Source organism: Podarcis erhardii (assembly GCF_964252035.2).
Source record: "Podarcis erhardii genome assembly, chromosome: 1".
NCBI classification, from domain to species: Eukaryota; Metazoa; Chordata; class Lepidosauria; order Squamata; family Lacertidae; genus Podarcis; species Podarcis erhardii.
Window position 1 is genome coordinate 42,355,852 of NC_138497.1, and position 16,908 is coordinate 42,372,759.

The window sequence follows — 16,908 nt, forward strand, 5'->3', positions numbered from 1 at the left end:
TGTGCCTTTGTGTGAGACAGTGGAGCCTGTCCACCACTTTGAGGGAGGCAGTAGTACACCCACTCTACCTCCCACCCCTGTACCAGATGGTGTTTAATAACTACCATCCAGGCACAAAAACACCTTTTTTGGCAAGGTACTCAACAGGGTCATGGCAGTGCAGTTAGAAGGTGTTCCTGGATGAAACCAATGATCAACTTCCAGTCCAGTCTGTATTCAGACCTGGATTCAGAACTGAGTTGCCCTTGGTTGCCCTAAAAGGTGGCAACTGGGTTGAGTGAGACTGTTCTAGGTTAAGTGACCACCATTTTGTTTTCACGAAAGGAAGTCCTTTGTTAGGAGTCCCAGTTCCCCACTGGATAACACAGTATCACAGTAAGTGATAATTAAAAGGAGGATTTATTACAAAGACAAACAGATAACTCCGGATGGCTCTAACAAAGCCTCCGGCATCATTACTCAAGATGACCCTTCTGAAGACTCCTTCCAGTGTCTACAGAATATATTGAACTTATGAACCTTATGTCTCTTGTTTTGCTTCCTGTCTAACAGCCCTCCCATTTGCCAACTCCACGGACTTATTGGCTCATCCCCAGCCCCTTCTTTTTCCAAGAGACTCTCTCTGTGTCCTTTCGCTTCTGTTTGTGCTCCCTGAGAGCTTTGGCTGTGTTCTAGCCTACTTATCAGCAGGCCCGTGAAGGCTCTCCCCTTCCTGACTCACATCTAAGCCTCTTGGTTCCTGGCTGCTTTCTGCCATTGTCTGCAACCCTTTGCTTGGAGCTGGCTCATTCCTGACACCCTTCTTCACTGTAGAATTCACTCCTACAAGATGTAGTGGTGGTCACCAAATTGGATGGCTTTGCAAGAGAATTAGTCACATCCTCCAGGAATTTGGCTACCCACAACAACAAGCCCTGATTTTAACTCCACTGACAAAGACAGTTTACATTTGAATACTAGCTTCCGGGAATCACAGGTGCTCTTGTGCTCGTTTCCTGCTTGCAGGCTTCTCATAGACACCTGGCTGGCAAGGTGCTGGACTTAGATAGGCCTTTGGCTTCATCCAGCAGGGCTCATCTTATGTTCTTATGACATGAGTGCGGGTCTCCCTGTCCTTGTTCAGAACTACAACATGTTCCTAATGCAAGTGTTTGTAGAAGCTGTGCCACAGAATCTCCACTCATGGTTTTGACACTCATGGTTTTAATCCAACATAAGATGAAAAGATAAGACCAGACAGGAAAGTGATAGACTTTCCTTGTAAATAAATGGTCTTTGACTTTTTAATTGCCTTGAAATAATAGACTTACTTTAATTATATAAATAATTATATACTTATATATACTCATACATTGTATATAATTATATAGTTTCCATTTAAAGACTTTTCCAGTTCCAGGGTAATGTGCAGTGTCCTATACTAGCATTAAAAAAACCTCCTGTGAGCTTGGCTGTTAAGTTTATATCAGAGGGACAGGAGTCTGAGTTTACAGCCAACCCAGGGATAACAGCTGTAAAGCCAGCTTTGAATTCCAAGGCCACCAACCCCTTTACAGTAAGTAGCAAAGAGTTAGGTCACAGCTGCCAACAATTCCATATGGTCGTAACTCTTCACAGATGAAAGAATGTGAAAAAAGATAAGCCATATTCCTTTTCTTGGATTTTGTTCCATGCACAAGAGAAACAAAAACAAAATTGTCTTATTTAGTTCAAAACAAAGAACTCCTCCAAATGTACACATCTTGCCAGTTGCAGTAACTCTGCACTAAGTTCAAAACAATTTGATCATAGCTTTTGGAGACAGTTTCTAAAAGAGGACATGTGGGAGGAGTCTTCAGGAACATCTGCTGTTAGTCTTTTTCCAGAAACTAACCTTGACATCATTATATTTACCAATGCATTTGAGGCCCATTTAAATAAAATAAAAGAAGGATATATATTTGGGCATCTAGTTTCTTTTGAATTTCAAGGTCCTTCATCCCTGAAATCACTTGAATTAAAATCTGTGCAGCTTTAAGAGAAATCCACATGCTAAGATTGTACTTCCATTCATTTTATTTCTGCTCAAGGCCATGAGAAATGCCAGATAAGTTCATATAAGTGCATAAGGGTTGCCATATTTTGAAGAGCAAAAAAGAGGACACATTTGCCAACTTCTGCTTTTAACCATTCCCCCCTCCACCTCTTTCCCCCGTTCTTCCTAATGTAACACTAATGTCTCACAACAAATGATACTGATCTGTAGAAAACGCAACTTGAAAAAAGAGACATTGTGCATCCTTTTGTAAAGCAATAAATCATTCATATATATATATATATATATATATATATATATGCAGGTTTTGGTGTCCTCGGGTGTCTTCCCGTGTAAACACACACACACACACACACACATACATACATACATACATACTATGGATCGCTATGACGACTCTACCAATGAAAAAGAGGACATGTCCTGGAAAAAGAGGACATATGGCAAGGAATCCTTCTTCCCCAAATAGCTAAATAAGAATGAAGAGATATGCTCAGTCTGGCATCAATGGTAAAGCTTCCCCAGCTTTCAATTGTATTGAATTGCACCTGACCTTTGTGTATGGAAAAGCACATGCAATAAGATTTAGGTTAGTTCCAAAGTGGTGAAAGTTTCTATGGTAGACTGAAGGAAATTAGGAGGAGATTATCTTCCCTCCATTGACCCTCAAAGTCCAGCTGAGTGATAAAAATTTAACTACATATCTACAGCTCATAGATATATGTGGAAAGCAGGTGTGTGGGATATGGATACCCTCCTGGGTGCTCAAGTCAATAGCTGAAGCCCCACTTTAGAGTACCCTGGGCACCATTTTGGAGCCTATCTTTCCTACAGTTGTCCCTGCTGTCTATAAACCAATTACAGTATTTTTCACTCTATAAGACGCACCAGATGATAAGATGCACCTAGTTTTTGGAGGAGGAAAACAAGAAGAAGAAAAATTCTGAATCCCAGAAGCCAGAACAGCAAGAGGGATTGCTGCGCAGTGAAAGCAGCGATCCCTCTTGCTGTTCTGGCTCTGGGATAACTGCACAGCCTGCATTCGCTCCATAAGACGCACACACATTTCCCCTTACTTTTTAGGAGGGAAAAAGTGAGTCTTATAGAGCAAAAAATACGGTAGGTAATTGTAATGGTTCTAGGGGGTTGCTCGTGCGTAAGTTGGCGCCACACCTGGCTGGGTTACCTGGGTGAACCCTTTCTGTCCGGACAGCCACCCATCTGTGGCTGTCTCAATCGCTGGCAGCATCCGTCAGTGGGCGTTTCTTGAACTTCTTCCAGCATAGAAGTTCTTTGACGCCCAGTCTCCTCCTACTCTCCCTGCGTGGAAATCTTCTGCGCAGGGAGGGTGTGGGCAGCGGAGGACCCGTGCTCTCCCCGCTGGTCTCCTGCAAGGAGTCCTGGAGCCTTCTCTCCGATTCCCCCATCTGCCTCCCTCCTCTACTGGTGCTACGCTGATTTCCTTCCCCAGCGGATGGGCTGCCTCTCTCCCTACTGGGACCCTCTCCGGCATCCCTCTGGAGCCTTCCCTCTGCCTCTGGCTCCGATGGCAGTTCCCTGACAGTAATTTATCACTCAGATTGCAATATCCCATGCCAGTGGCCACACAGGCAGGGAAATGACAATGTGAAGTAATAAGTAACACAAGACACCTGCTTGGAACTGAAATGGCCACATCCTTGCAGATTTTGCCATAGGCATTGGGTTTGTGTCCTGAATCAGCTAACCCACTTGCTGGCTGATACCTCCATCAGGGTTGATCCTGGCAAAGGAATAACCCCCATTGATGCAGCTCTAATGATGGAAACCCACCAGGATACCATTCAGGGATGCTTTATGGTCCATTGGCCCCCATTTCGGACAGAACCCGACCTTTGGACTCTTTTAATGGGATACCCTGAAATTCGTCCCAGATGTTGGGATTGGGGTTGGTGCACCTACCTACCTACCCACCCACCCTTGATGTTAGATTGCAGATCCAACCCAACACCTTTTTCTGCCACACAAGTTAGCCCCTCCCTGCCAACTTGCCGCCAAACCACTCATACCTGCAACCAATCCCACAAATTTCAGTAGAGTTGTCATTTCAATTCCAAGCTGGTGTCCTGTCTTACTGATTACTTCAAACTGTCATTTCCCAGCCTCTGTGGCCTCCAGCCTGCTGCTCTGGGGCCTGAAAAAAGTGTCTGTGGTATTGTGGTGGTGTGGCTGTTGGTGTTTTCATCTGGGGTGGTGTGACAGGGGTGCTTTCAGCTCTGCGCAGTTGCCTGGTGTCATTTTTGGCCTTGGCCAATCACAGGCTGGCGGGATAGCCCACCAGAGTTTGAATTTAAGTGGGTGAATGGAAGGCACAGTTCCTCATGAGATTCTCCTCTGTTTCCTAGGGTTGCACCAGTCCACAATGTTCTCCACCACTGCAATACGGTAGTGAGTCTTTAGCAACCTTCCTTCTGTTAGCTTCCCAGCAACATGACCTTCTGCACAGAAGTCTTTTAATCTCCAACTCTAGCAAAACTACCCGTGTTTTTTACACCTATCCTCCCCTCCACCAATACTTGCCAGGAACAAATTTTTTTAGTAGATTTATTGAAATAAGATATAATAGATTAGCTGCCAAGGATAAAAAAATAATACTAATCCCATGCCAGAGATGGGCATTTTTAGCACCAAATAGCCAAGACATGAATCAGGCTAGTTACATATGAGGTCACAAAAGGGCAGGAAAATACAGGATTTTTTTTTATTCTCTTCAGTAAAGCTGCCCCCTCCCCTAAGGGATTAATGTTAAAACCCACGGCTTTAAAATTCCATATTCTATAACAGTTGCTCAGAAAAGAACTGAAAGCTCAACAGTGTAACCCTATAGTCTTTGTAACTTTTCTTGCCTTGGTCTTTTATAAACACTTTGGCTGTGTTCCATTATTTAGCAGCTTGCCAGACGTACAAATCTCCCAGCATGGATTCTCTCACTCTAGGCTTTAAACTTGCTCTCCAATAAATAGAAGGCAGGGGTAAGGAAAAGCATAAAAAACAAGTCAAGCATCAGTAAACAAGCACCCTGCTAAGGTTGTATAAAATCATTGCAAAACAGTAAGACACTAGTATAAATACAGTTTTTAAAAAGGACTGAATGTGAAGTGGTATGAGCACATTTTTTATTTTATTTCAGCACAATGTACTCCTTTGCAATGAACTCTACATATTGCCTATTTTAACATTCCTAGGCTTTGATCCTCTAGCTCGTTCCTTTCGTAGTAGCCTACAGTGGATCTGTTCCAGAATAAGCAGTTAGCAGTCTTGAATCCATTAGCAAATAAACAGCAGTGATGGTGGTCAACTGAATCTTTTATCCATCTATCCTAGCAGAGTGCATGGCAGCTAAATGTAGCTTCAAAACTCAGGCCTTGAAAATCCACCACCCATTTGCATTGCAATTTGGATTTCAGTGACCACCTAACAGTCACTGAAATTTGTTTAGATGGAAGAGCTAATATAGTATAACACATTTCTGGCTAAAATATCACAAAGGATCTGAGAGTCATTGGAAAGACCCAGATAAACATTAAGTTAATGACTATGAGCGCCATAAAAGATCCAGCAGCAATGACAATTCATTCTATCATAAAACGTTATGTATCTCAGGAATAAAGACCACTTCATTCATTTGTTTTACCATTTCCTATCACAATGATCATAACAAATCTTTCAAGTTGCTGGTATGCAATTGTTACATTGGCTTACAGACTGAGGTTGAATCCTGACAAGACAGAAGTACTGTTTTGGGGGGACATGGGGCGAGCAGGTGTGGGGGACTCCCTGGTCCTGAATGGGGTAACTCTGCCCCTGAAGGACCAGGTGCGCAGCCTGGGAGTCATTTTGGACTCACAGCTGTCCATGGAGGCACAGGTCAAATCTGTGTCCAGAGCAGCTGTCTACCAGCTCCATCTGGTATGCAGGCTGAGATCCTACCTGCCCACAGACTGTCTCGCCAGAGTGGTGCATGCTCTAGTTATCTTCTGCTTGAACTACTGCAATGCGCTCTACGTGGGACTACTTTTGAAGGTGACCCGGGAACTACAACTAATCCAGAATGCAGCAGCCAGACTGGTGACTGGGAGTGGCCACCAAGACCATATTACACCGGTCCTGAAAGACAAACATTGGCTCCCAGTATGTTTCTGAGCACAATTCAAAGTGTTGGTGCTCACCTTTAAAGCCCTAACAGCCTCAGCCCGGTTTACCTGAAGGAGCATCTCCACCCACGTCACTCAGCCCAGACACTGAGGTCCAACTCCAAGGCGGTGGTTCCCTCACTGTGAGAAGTGAGGTTACAGGGAACCAGGCAGAGGGCCTTCTTGGTAGTGGTGCCCACCCTGTGGAACATCCTTCCATCCGATATCAAGGAAATAAACAACTACAGTGGTACCTCTAGTTACGAACTCAATCCGTTCCAGGGTGCCGTTTGCACCCCCAAAAGTCCACAACTAGAGCGCACTTCTGTACATGTGCGCAGCACAATAGAGTGTTTCTGCGCATGTGCGCACTGTGAAACCCAGAAGTATGCATTCATATCCTGAAAAAACGCAACCGGAGACTGATGTAACAAGAGGTACGACTGTATCTGACATTTAGAAGACATCTGAAGGCAGCCCTGTTTGGTGAAGTTTTTAATGTTTGAGGTTTTATTCTGTTTTTAGTGTTCTGATGGGAGCTGCCCAGAGAGGCTGGGGAAACCCAGCCAGATGGGTGGGGTATAAATATTATTATTATTATTATTATTATTATTATTATTATTATTATTATTTACAACATGCTTCTCAGAATCGGGTTATGACACTGGATTCAGATAATATGACTTAAATACCAGCATAACAAATATGTATATCATATGTATATGAAATCGGGAGGCAGAAGAAACAATGAAAGGTACCAGACATTTGTCCAGTTATTACATTGAAGAAGATATATGGTCACCACATTTTGTTTATCCATTTTATCATTGAATGTGATAGCATATCTGTTCCCCATTACCCATAGTGATGCTCACATGCTCATTTGAACCAGCCATTAGATGTGCAAGTAGATGTACAATCGTGATGTTGAGGAAGCAGACAGCTATTCTCTCCTGTATATTTTTTAAAAAATGAATATCTCAGAGAGTGTATAGAAACAATTTATCCTGAAAGCCCTTGTTGTAAGGATGAAATTAATGGAGAGGCCTTTGAAGAACCATATTTTAAACGGTGGAGCCTTGGATGCCCCTGGCACAAAATCTTGGGGGTGGGGCACAAACCAGGCCCTCCTAGCCCCTGCAGAGATTCCCCACACCCTGCCTGGCTCTGGCAGCAGCGTTTTGGTGAGAGGGGAGGGTGAAGAGCACCTTGTGCACCCTGCTGCCCCCACCTGGCACATGAGCGCCCACCCAGTGTCGGTGGCAAGGGCTGAGCAAGCATGCTCTGTTCTCACCTGACAGGAGCACTCTGCCTATGCCTGACAGACATGCGCACATGCACATCCACCCCAGGCACCAATGGACAGTGCAACACCCCTGCTGATGGGTTTCAAACCCTTGATGAGTTAGGGACTTCCTCTTCAGGCAAAGACAGGCTCCAGCGGATTGAGCGGATGAGACCAATAGAAGGTCTAAAGGTCAAGAAGGCAGTTTCTGAACATGCTATAGAGCAGGGGTGGCCAACTCCCAAGAGACTCACAGAGTTAAAAACTGGCAGTGATCTACCCCCTTGAGAGCCAGTGTGGTGTAGTGGTTAAGAGCGATAGACTCGTAATCTGGGGAACTGGGTTTGCGTCCCCGCTCCTCCACATGCAGCTGCTGGGTGACTTTGGGCTAGTCACACTTCTTTGAAGTCTCTCAGCCTCACTCACCTCACAGTGTTTGTTGTGGGGGAGGAAGGGAAAGGAGAATGTTAGCTGCTTTGAGACTCCTTCGGGTTGTGATAAAGCGGGATATCAAATCCAAACTTCTACTCCTCCTCCTCCTCCTCCTCCTCCTCCTCCTCTTCTTCTTCTTCTTCTGGGGGGTTCAGGTCAAAGTTGTTGAGCTGTTTTTTAGGGGGGAGAGGAAAGGCCCAGTTTTTGGATGTGCCTGCTATAGAGGGAAGTGAGAAATAGCTCATCTAGGAGAAGGAAAACTCTGATCCTATACCTTCTGTGCTTTGTGAGATATATTCATTAGAAGAAAAGGATGTATTAATCTTCTAGTGTGGTGGTTTGTTTGATTTTTCTGTTATTTGTTTGTTTGATTGTATGTTTGTTTACTTGTATGTACGTCTGTTTTCTCATAAATGTATTTCTTTTAAAATTAATAAAGATATATTTTTTTAAAAGAAGAAGAAGAAAAGACTAAGGAGTGAACCCCACACAAATCCAGAGTGAAGTCCCTAAGATGGTTGGATAGTACCTTGTGCACCTCCTTCTGTCAACTGCTACAGCCAAGTTGGTACCAAATGTATTGCTCTGCTTTCCTTTGGACCACATCAGCGAGGTGGGGGGGCAGGTCTTCCATAAACACCCCAGGTTTGCACCCTGCAGAGGTTACTTTGGTGCTGCTAACACAGCAGTTTGACTTCACCCCCAGAGACGTACTCTATTCTCTCTTAAGACAGTTGGATGCCAACAACAAGTCCCATAACACAATTATTACACAACACAACTAGCCCATATCATAGTATAGTATACTGCTGCCTCTGTCACATGCCATGGTTTCACCATGATTCCTTTGAGAGGTCACAAGTCTCTACTACAACAGCTAATAAGGCAGAAATTTTGGAAATTTTGGTAACACTGGTATGTGTTTTCCAATTCTTTGTATGTCCTTTTTACACAATAGTTCTATTTGTTTCATTTCACACACCCCTTGACTTTGTTCCCCTGTTATTTTGTTCATTATTCACATAGTTTGGGTTTCAATTGCTTCACAGCTTTTCCTTGGAATGGTAAATTGGATTATAAGGCTATTAAAAATGAACCATATTAGTCTTAATAAATTTCATGCTTGAGTGGCATGAAAGAGGAAAGAGGAAAAAGCAACAGCTTAGGCATCTCAACAAACAGATAATTGTCAAGAAAGTCTAATAGCACCTACAGACTGTGTTTAACGTTATCTCTCAAATTCTGAGGGTCTTTAGAAATGAGCTGGTTTGCTGAAGCAAGAGCTAAGTGAACATTCTTTTCAGGTGTATGAAGAGCATTGAAATGGTTGTGGGTAAATGGACTTGGTTACACTCAATGTGCACCTATCGCATTTTCAGTCTGTGCTACACTTTGTGGCTTTAGACAGTCAACATGCAGAGCAATGACACTCGACCAGGTCTGTGCAGATCATGTTCTTGCTAATAAACTCCAACTTGAACAGTGTGATTTACTACTGATTTGCTCCTGACACTGTCTGTCTTGACTGTCTTTTTAAAAGTTTTGCTCCTATTTGCTTTGTGCTGCAATATGACCCACAGGACTGAACAGTTTGTTCCAACCAAATGTTTGTCTAGAATGTCCCTTCAGAAAAATCCAGAATGTGTTTTCATAGGTGAAGACGTTATTGCAAAGTCTCCAACATTACCATAATGGGTCAACTGCCAAATACTAAATATCAAAGTATGAACTGAATAAAACATCCAGACAGATCTATAGAAGACATTGGCAGATGCCTACATGAATGCGCTTTTAATTTCTCTCAAAAAGGCTCACCACAAGATTGTTGGCACTGAAATCCAAATAAACCAACCCTCTATTGGGCTGTGACATTTTCTGTGAACAATTAATTAAACGGAATTTGAGTTCATGAAAGGCATTGCATTGCTGTCCCATTTCGGCTTACATGGCAACATCAGAACAGAAGCACAATTGCCCTTCTGTCTACTTACCTTTAACAGAAACAGGCTGTGGTCTTCGACCTACCATAAAAAATACATTAATTGCAATGAGATTTAATTCCCTGTAGATTTTGGAGAATCGGCTCATCAGGAAAGAAGGAGAATGTTGACGTCTTATAGGAAACAACCAATGGATAGAGTATCTGTATGTCGGTTCCAGTCATATAAACGTCTGCCTTTGCATTTTAAGAATCAGGTGGGAATACATAGACACCTTCTCTAAAACCTGGCATTATGAAGAAATTAAAGTATGCTTCTGTTTGACACTCAGGAACTGGACAAAGAGATCTCTGTATGCATGAATAGATTTTTTTGGTCCAGCCTTCCATTTCCATTGGTACTTAACTATGATTCAATCAAAGGAAGAAATAGTTCATTGTGTCCAATGTCTTCCATGTTATGTCTTTTAATTAGGTGATATAAAGTAAAGGGATGGTGCTGCTGAAAATAGCCATTCATATCACTAGCAGAATGTAAACAAACCGAATCAATGATTCAAAAATGTGTGTGTTGGGAAAACGTCTATTAGCTCTCTGGTTTTGGCTGACAGTTGGATAGCCTGAAATCTCATGGTTCCTCTACAGCAGTTTAACCAAGGCCATGAGCATTCATCAGTGCTGCCCTTCTCACTATGGGTTCTCTTCAGAAGGAAAAGTACTGCTCATAATAAATGCAAGGAAGTACTGTAATAGTATCTTCCAGTAGGCCTTTAAGAGCCATTTGGAGGCCAGATAACCAAAGCTCAGGGAAGAGGTTGTCCCTGCAGGAGGTCCCCCCTGTGTTAGTTATATTAATCATCAAGCAGGAGTAATATAAAGCAAAGAACTTCATTTAAACAAGCTTGCATTTGTGGGATAACCAGCTTCATATAAACAACATGCTTAAGCCTAATTAATGCATGAAGGGGTTAATACCACAGAGTAAGATGTCCTGCCAGGTTTAGCTATGTCACTTCCCTTACCTTGGATGGGTATAGGTAATCAAGCCTATTGCCCCCTTCCCCGTCTACCTGAGAAGCTCAGTATGTGAAGAGGTTTGTGCTGGTTGCTGCAGCTCAACTGCATGGTTCTCACAAGTCACTCTTGAGTTACTATACCAATAGTACAGGAACTTTCATCACTTTGTAACTAAACTAATGAATGCAAGTATTAGGGGGACTGTGCCTAGGTTTGGAATCTCTGCAAAGTGATAATAATAATGATAAACACTGTTTAGAATATGATTTAGAAGAACACTAGTTTGTGAAAAAACAGAGTTGATAAAGATTCTGCTTTGCGTACAAAAAGCAGCCACTTGTTTATGTTAACAAATGCATGGGTTAGAACTACCTGCCTGAGGTGGGAAGGTATGACGTTCATTGCAGCATTCTTTCCATTATCCATCTTTAGATACTGTCACTACAAGTTTCAACAGCTAAGGGAAATTTTAAGGGCAGGCTCATAATGGCTCAGATTCCAGGTGATTGAAGAGCAGGTGGCTTTTTAATATTTGATTTGTGATGTGCATTAGGCTAAAACGTTATGGTGCCCTAGAAAACAGAATGTATGCTAGAATTATCCCTATTTTTGATGCAAATCCTACCCTGCCTGAAATGCTTACATGATTCTTAGATTATACAAACCTGCCAACAATACCTATTTGACCAGTTGCATTCTGTTTTATAGCTATCCACCCACCCATTTACTCTGAAAAGCAATCCCTCAACTTTGTCCTTGCCCTGGCCTGTTTTATTAAGCAATGCTTTTAACAAAGTAAATTGCCCAAGATAGCTGAGCTAAGTTAAAGCAAGAAAAGAAAAGGTGCATGAGAGGATGCCATGATTATCATTTACAAAGGCCAGTCTGAGGCTTTAAATCCCTTGTTTAGTAACACACACACACACACACACACACACACACACACACACACACACATTATTGTTGGCTGATATTTGTGTGTACTCACCCTTCACACTAAGGTTTCAGGGTGGGTTACAATATTAAAACACAATGTTACAACAACACAACATTAAAAACTATTTGAAACAACTTACATTGACTATATGAATATATTTCAAATGCAACTAAATGCATTTATTTTTATTCAAAATACTGAATAGTCCAAACAATGCCTATCCAAGTTGACTTACAGCAATAAAAATTACAAAATATCAGCACATCAAACTTTGTATTGAAGCAGGTCTGACTGTTTGATTAAATATCACTACAGTTCACAACATAGTGTCCTTTCCAGAGCCACTGTTGGGCGGAGGGAGAAATTGAAACCACTGTATTCCTTGCTCCCCCTGCAAAAAAAAAAAAAAGTACCTGGAAATAACTATATGTAGTGATGTCCCTTGTCACAGGGGGCATTGTTGGGGGGAAATTGCTGTGCCAGCCCAGTTTAGGTTCCGTTGTCACCTGAGGTGGCAGGAAAATTTCTTCTCTGTGACGCAAATTCTCCTTCATGGACATTTGTCTCTAGCCACTTTAGTAGTTCTAATGCTGTTATATGCTACAAAAAATGATATTGTACCTATACTGCCAAACTAATTATCTACATAATATGCTGCAAGGAAATATTATAGGAAGAGGGGAAAGCTTGGAGTGGATTCTAAAAGATTATATAGGGGAAAGCAGGAAACTGAAAATTTCATCAGGTTTGAAATATAATCTTTGGTGAAAGATTACAATTTTGTGGCAAAAATGTGAGGTTGGAAGTTCCATTCTTTAATCATATAAAAATGACAATATAAATACTGTATTATTGCAATGTTTGTGAACTGGGTCCTTCCAAAATTTGTTTAGCTGAGTATTTCATTTTCAAAAGCAACACTTTTTTTTTTTTTTTTTTTTGCTTGATGGTGTGACTTCAGCAGCCAACCATCACAGCAATAAAATAATAAAATAAAATAAAATAAAGTAACCCCAAGCCTCTGTGGTTCTGTTTCCTCCCTCAAAGTGAAATAAACATTTGCCTTCTCTGTAAACCTGTCCACATCTGCAACAGTTATTTAGACAGTGTCTTGCTACTGTGTTGAATTGCTCTTGACATAAATTAAGTGAAAATTGCCTGTAGCCAATTATGTTTTCATCTTGATCTGGTGTTCTGCTTGTCAGGCTTTACGTAAAAGATTTCCTTCCTATATTATAAGACCCATAGTTCTAAAACCCCAGCTCTAAAATTATGAGATTCTGTGCAACTGAGGCACTAAACCAGAGTGAGATATTATCAGAACTAATCCTATATATTTTCCTGGGTTAAAAAGAGATTGACATTGACTTTGTCAATGGAATGTAGCCTTTTCTTCTTTGAAGACCAGGCTCTCATGGGATATCACAAATTATCCTTGAAACTTCCCCCCATTTCAGAAAGGAGGTGCCACCACATAGAGGAAGCATCTTGTGACAAAGAAGAAAGGGAAATTAATCACCTGTGCGTACAACCAAGTTCTCCTGCAGCTCTGCTTACTCTTTGAACTAAATATACTTAGAAGAGCTTGAAATAATGGCAAACTGTATACAGAAGGAATCTGCATTCTGTTTTGAAAGGGAATCAACTTTGTGAAAACTTTCCACCTCCCAAATGCACAACAACATGAGACTGCTTTTAAAACTTCAACAACAAATCTCAAAATCAAGTTGGATAAGTTATGGCAATTGAAGAGAAGATGGTTACAAGCTGCATTGCATTTTTGTTTCAAAGGACTGTCTTACTTTGTTGTTGCTGTTTTAAGATTGATGTCGCAGCTTACAATTCACTCCAAGAGGTGGGCTGTCCTATTATCTTTCATAGGAACACAATGGAGTCAAATAGTTTGTGGTTTGCAAGAATAGCCTTGCTTTTGCGGGTTGTAGCATTGGGCACATGGGGGAAAATCTTTTCCGTAAATATTTAGGATGAGATTCAGCCTCGCACAAGCAAATGTCTGTGCAATCTTCCCTTTCCTCTCCTTCCCATCCTGACGTGCAAGTGAATTTTTGTTGCACAAGTGGGTAGACATCATTGGATGCCATACATCATATTTCAAATTGTTGTGCTGCTTCAGTTAATCCTATGAAAAACAGGGGAGTGGGTGGCGCTGTGGTCTAAACCACGGAGCCTCTTGGGCTTGCTGATCGGAAGGCTGGCAGTTCGAATCCCCACGACAGGGTGAGCTCCTGTTGTTCTGTCCTAGCTCCTGCCAGCCTATGAGTTTGAAAACATACCAGTGCAATAAATAGGTACAGCTGTGACAGGAAGGTAAATTGCATTTCCATGCACTCTGGTTTCCTTCACGGTTCCTGTTGTGCCAGAAGCGGTTTAGTCATGCTGGCCACATGACCTGTGAACAAACGCCGGCTCCTTCAGCCTAAGGTGAGATGAGCACCGCAACCCCATAGTTGCCTTTGAGTGGACTTAACTGTCCAGGGGTCCTTTACCTTTACTTTTTATGAAAAACAAAAGTTTAGCATCAAGAAGAAGAAAAAGCAAATTCCCCAAGGGCAATAGGAGATATAACTATTGAAATACCAGATCTACAGTGGCGCTTGTGTGGTACTATTTTCTTGCCTTAAATTACTTGTTAAGGGGTACTCCCTTCTTTAAACACGAGTAATGTGAGTGCTTTATATATTACATTCACTTATTAGATATACTGATTCACTAGCAACTTTAAGTGTTTTACTCCTATTTCAAAGTTCTCTTGCAGGACTATGCAACTTTCTCTGCACTTACAGTAGCAGTCTTGCTTCTTTCCTTATGTGAGGGCCTGTTCTCTCCCCTCCCCCACCCACATGCAGGCACCTCTAAATCATCATCATGCTCCCACCCCTTGTTCCATCTCCTTGCAGTGCAGTGCAGGGGCAGGGAAATGCTGGATGCACAAGGAGAAAGTAGGGAAGATACATGGGTGGCTTATTATTACGAATGGATGGATGGACGGATGGATTGCCTGCCCTTCATAAGGTCCCAGAGCAGGTTGCAGCATTAAAAGGCAATATGAAAAATGCAACACACATCCTGACTTAATGTCTAAATAGGCCCTGGGGAAGTTTGTAAAACACTGCTTTCCTTCTTTTGAATGATCCTTGAATTCTTTGAGGGACGAATATAAACCGAAAATCTTGCATATCTATATTCAGTTCCAAATACAAACTTGGTTGAAAATCTCTTTTTCAAAAGAACAATCCCCTGTTTTCGAAAAATTCAAAATCTTTCCCTTGATTTGCCTTCACTTGCCCTGAAAGCCCTACTGTAATGTGACCTTTGTTTACATTCCAATTAGGGTAATTGACTATTGCATATTTGTTTTGTCGCAATCACTCCATTAACTAATTAAAGCTAACAAGGAAAGCGACACAGAGGAGACCTGTTCGCAAAGCTAGCCGGCCTCTTGCTTCTTCTGACTTCCACATAGACAGAATCGTTTACCTCATGGGAAAAGCTTTTGAATGTCCTTCAGAATGCAACAGACATTCCTAGATTATTTACACAAAGGTAACTGGCCATTGGCTCCAGAACCTTTTCACAGGAGGGAGAGAGAGAGAGAGAGAGAGAGAGAGAGAGAGAGAGAGAGAGCGCTGATTAAAAGTCCGCATGTGGGCAGTTTGATTGGTCGCCAGCCATCGATCGATTAATCATTCCGATTAATCACTTGCGCTTTCAGGCTGGATCTCCCAGAGGGTCTGAGAAGGAAGGAAGCCGCAGGCTGGGCTAGATGGCTGGGTGCGGGTTTGAGCCCGAGGCGGCGGGGTCGAGAGGGTGGGCGGAAGGCATTTTCCCTTGCGCCCTTGTATGGCGGAGGGTTGCCTGTTTGCTTAGCAGCGGCAGCAACAACAACAAGGCGGCGGAGCGCAGACGTCGTCCGCCGCCCCCCCGGGGCTGCCTCTAGCTCCACGTCAGAGGCGGAGGGCATGAATGGGATTCCAGGCAGCCCGAGTCACGCTGGCAATCCGGCACAGGTTGGCGCTGCCAATGCGCGCGGCGCAGATATGCCAGATCGGGGGGGGGGGGGGAGGATCCGAGCAACGCCCCGCAGCGCTGAGATCTCACCGACGACGGCCGGGAGTGCCCGGAGGGGGGGGGGGAGGCCGGGAGAGGGGAGAGCAGTCATTCCGCGTGAGCTGCTGGAAAGGCGCGGAGCTTTGGGTGGCATTGTTGTCTGAGCTGATGTCCAAACAGGAGCGAGCGCGCCGCGGAAAAGCACGGGAGGAAAGACGTGCTGGTGTTGGGGGGGGGGCGATCACCGCCGCTCGGCTTTTCCTGATCTTCTATAAAAGGGAAAAAGGCAGCCTCCCTCCCGTCCGAGGTGAGGAAGGCCCGGCTCGAAAAGTTGGCTTCCTAGGTCTGACCCGCCTGATAAAGAATACGCCTAGCGCCCCCAAGCGGGCGTAGAGGGCGCCATCAGGCGCAAGCCGACAAACGGAAGAGCGCGCTGCTCGGAAAGAGAAGGCGCGCAGTGATGTGTGTGAACTTGAAGGCAAACATTTCACTTCGTGTCTCCCTGCTGCCGCCTGCTCCGGGTTGCCTGAGCTGCCCCTCTGGCCATCGTGGGCCCACTGGGGAGCAGACACAGCAACCGCCCCCGCCTCCCCACCCTAAGATTGTATGTAGCTCAGTGGTAGAGCATGAGCTTCGCCTTTGCCTGCAAAAGGTAGTCCTGGATCAACCCCTGTGTTGTCTCCTGGGGATGTTCCCTGCCTGAACTACCGGAGAGCTGCTGCCAGCCCGTGTAGACAAGACTGAGCTAGATGGGCCGATGGCCTGGCTCGATATAAGGCTACTTCCTTTGTTCCTATCTATGTTCAAAGGGAGAGTGGGGTGAGCAGCCTCTGCCTCCTCTTGCTCCTTTACCTTCTGGGGTGTGATAGCATTTGAGGAGCTTGCCTGTCCTCTCCCTCGGGGCGGCCCCATCACCTGCTCACTTGGCCCCTCTCTTGGGCAAAACTGGCACCAGGGAGAGGAGGGCGTACAGTGGGGCCACAGGAACCATCTCTGCTGGTTTGCCTTCCCTCGCTGGTGCCC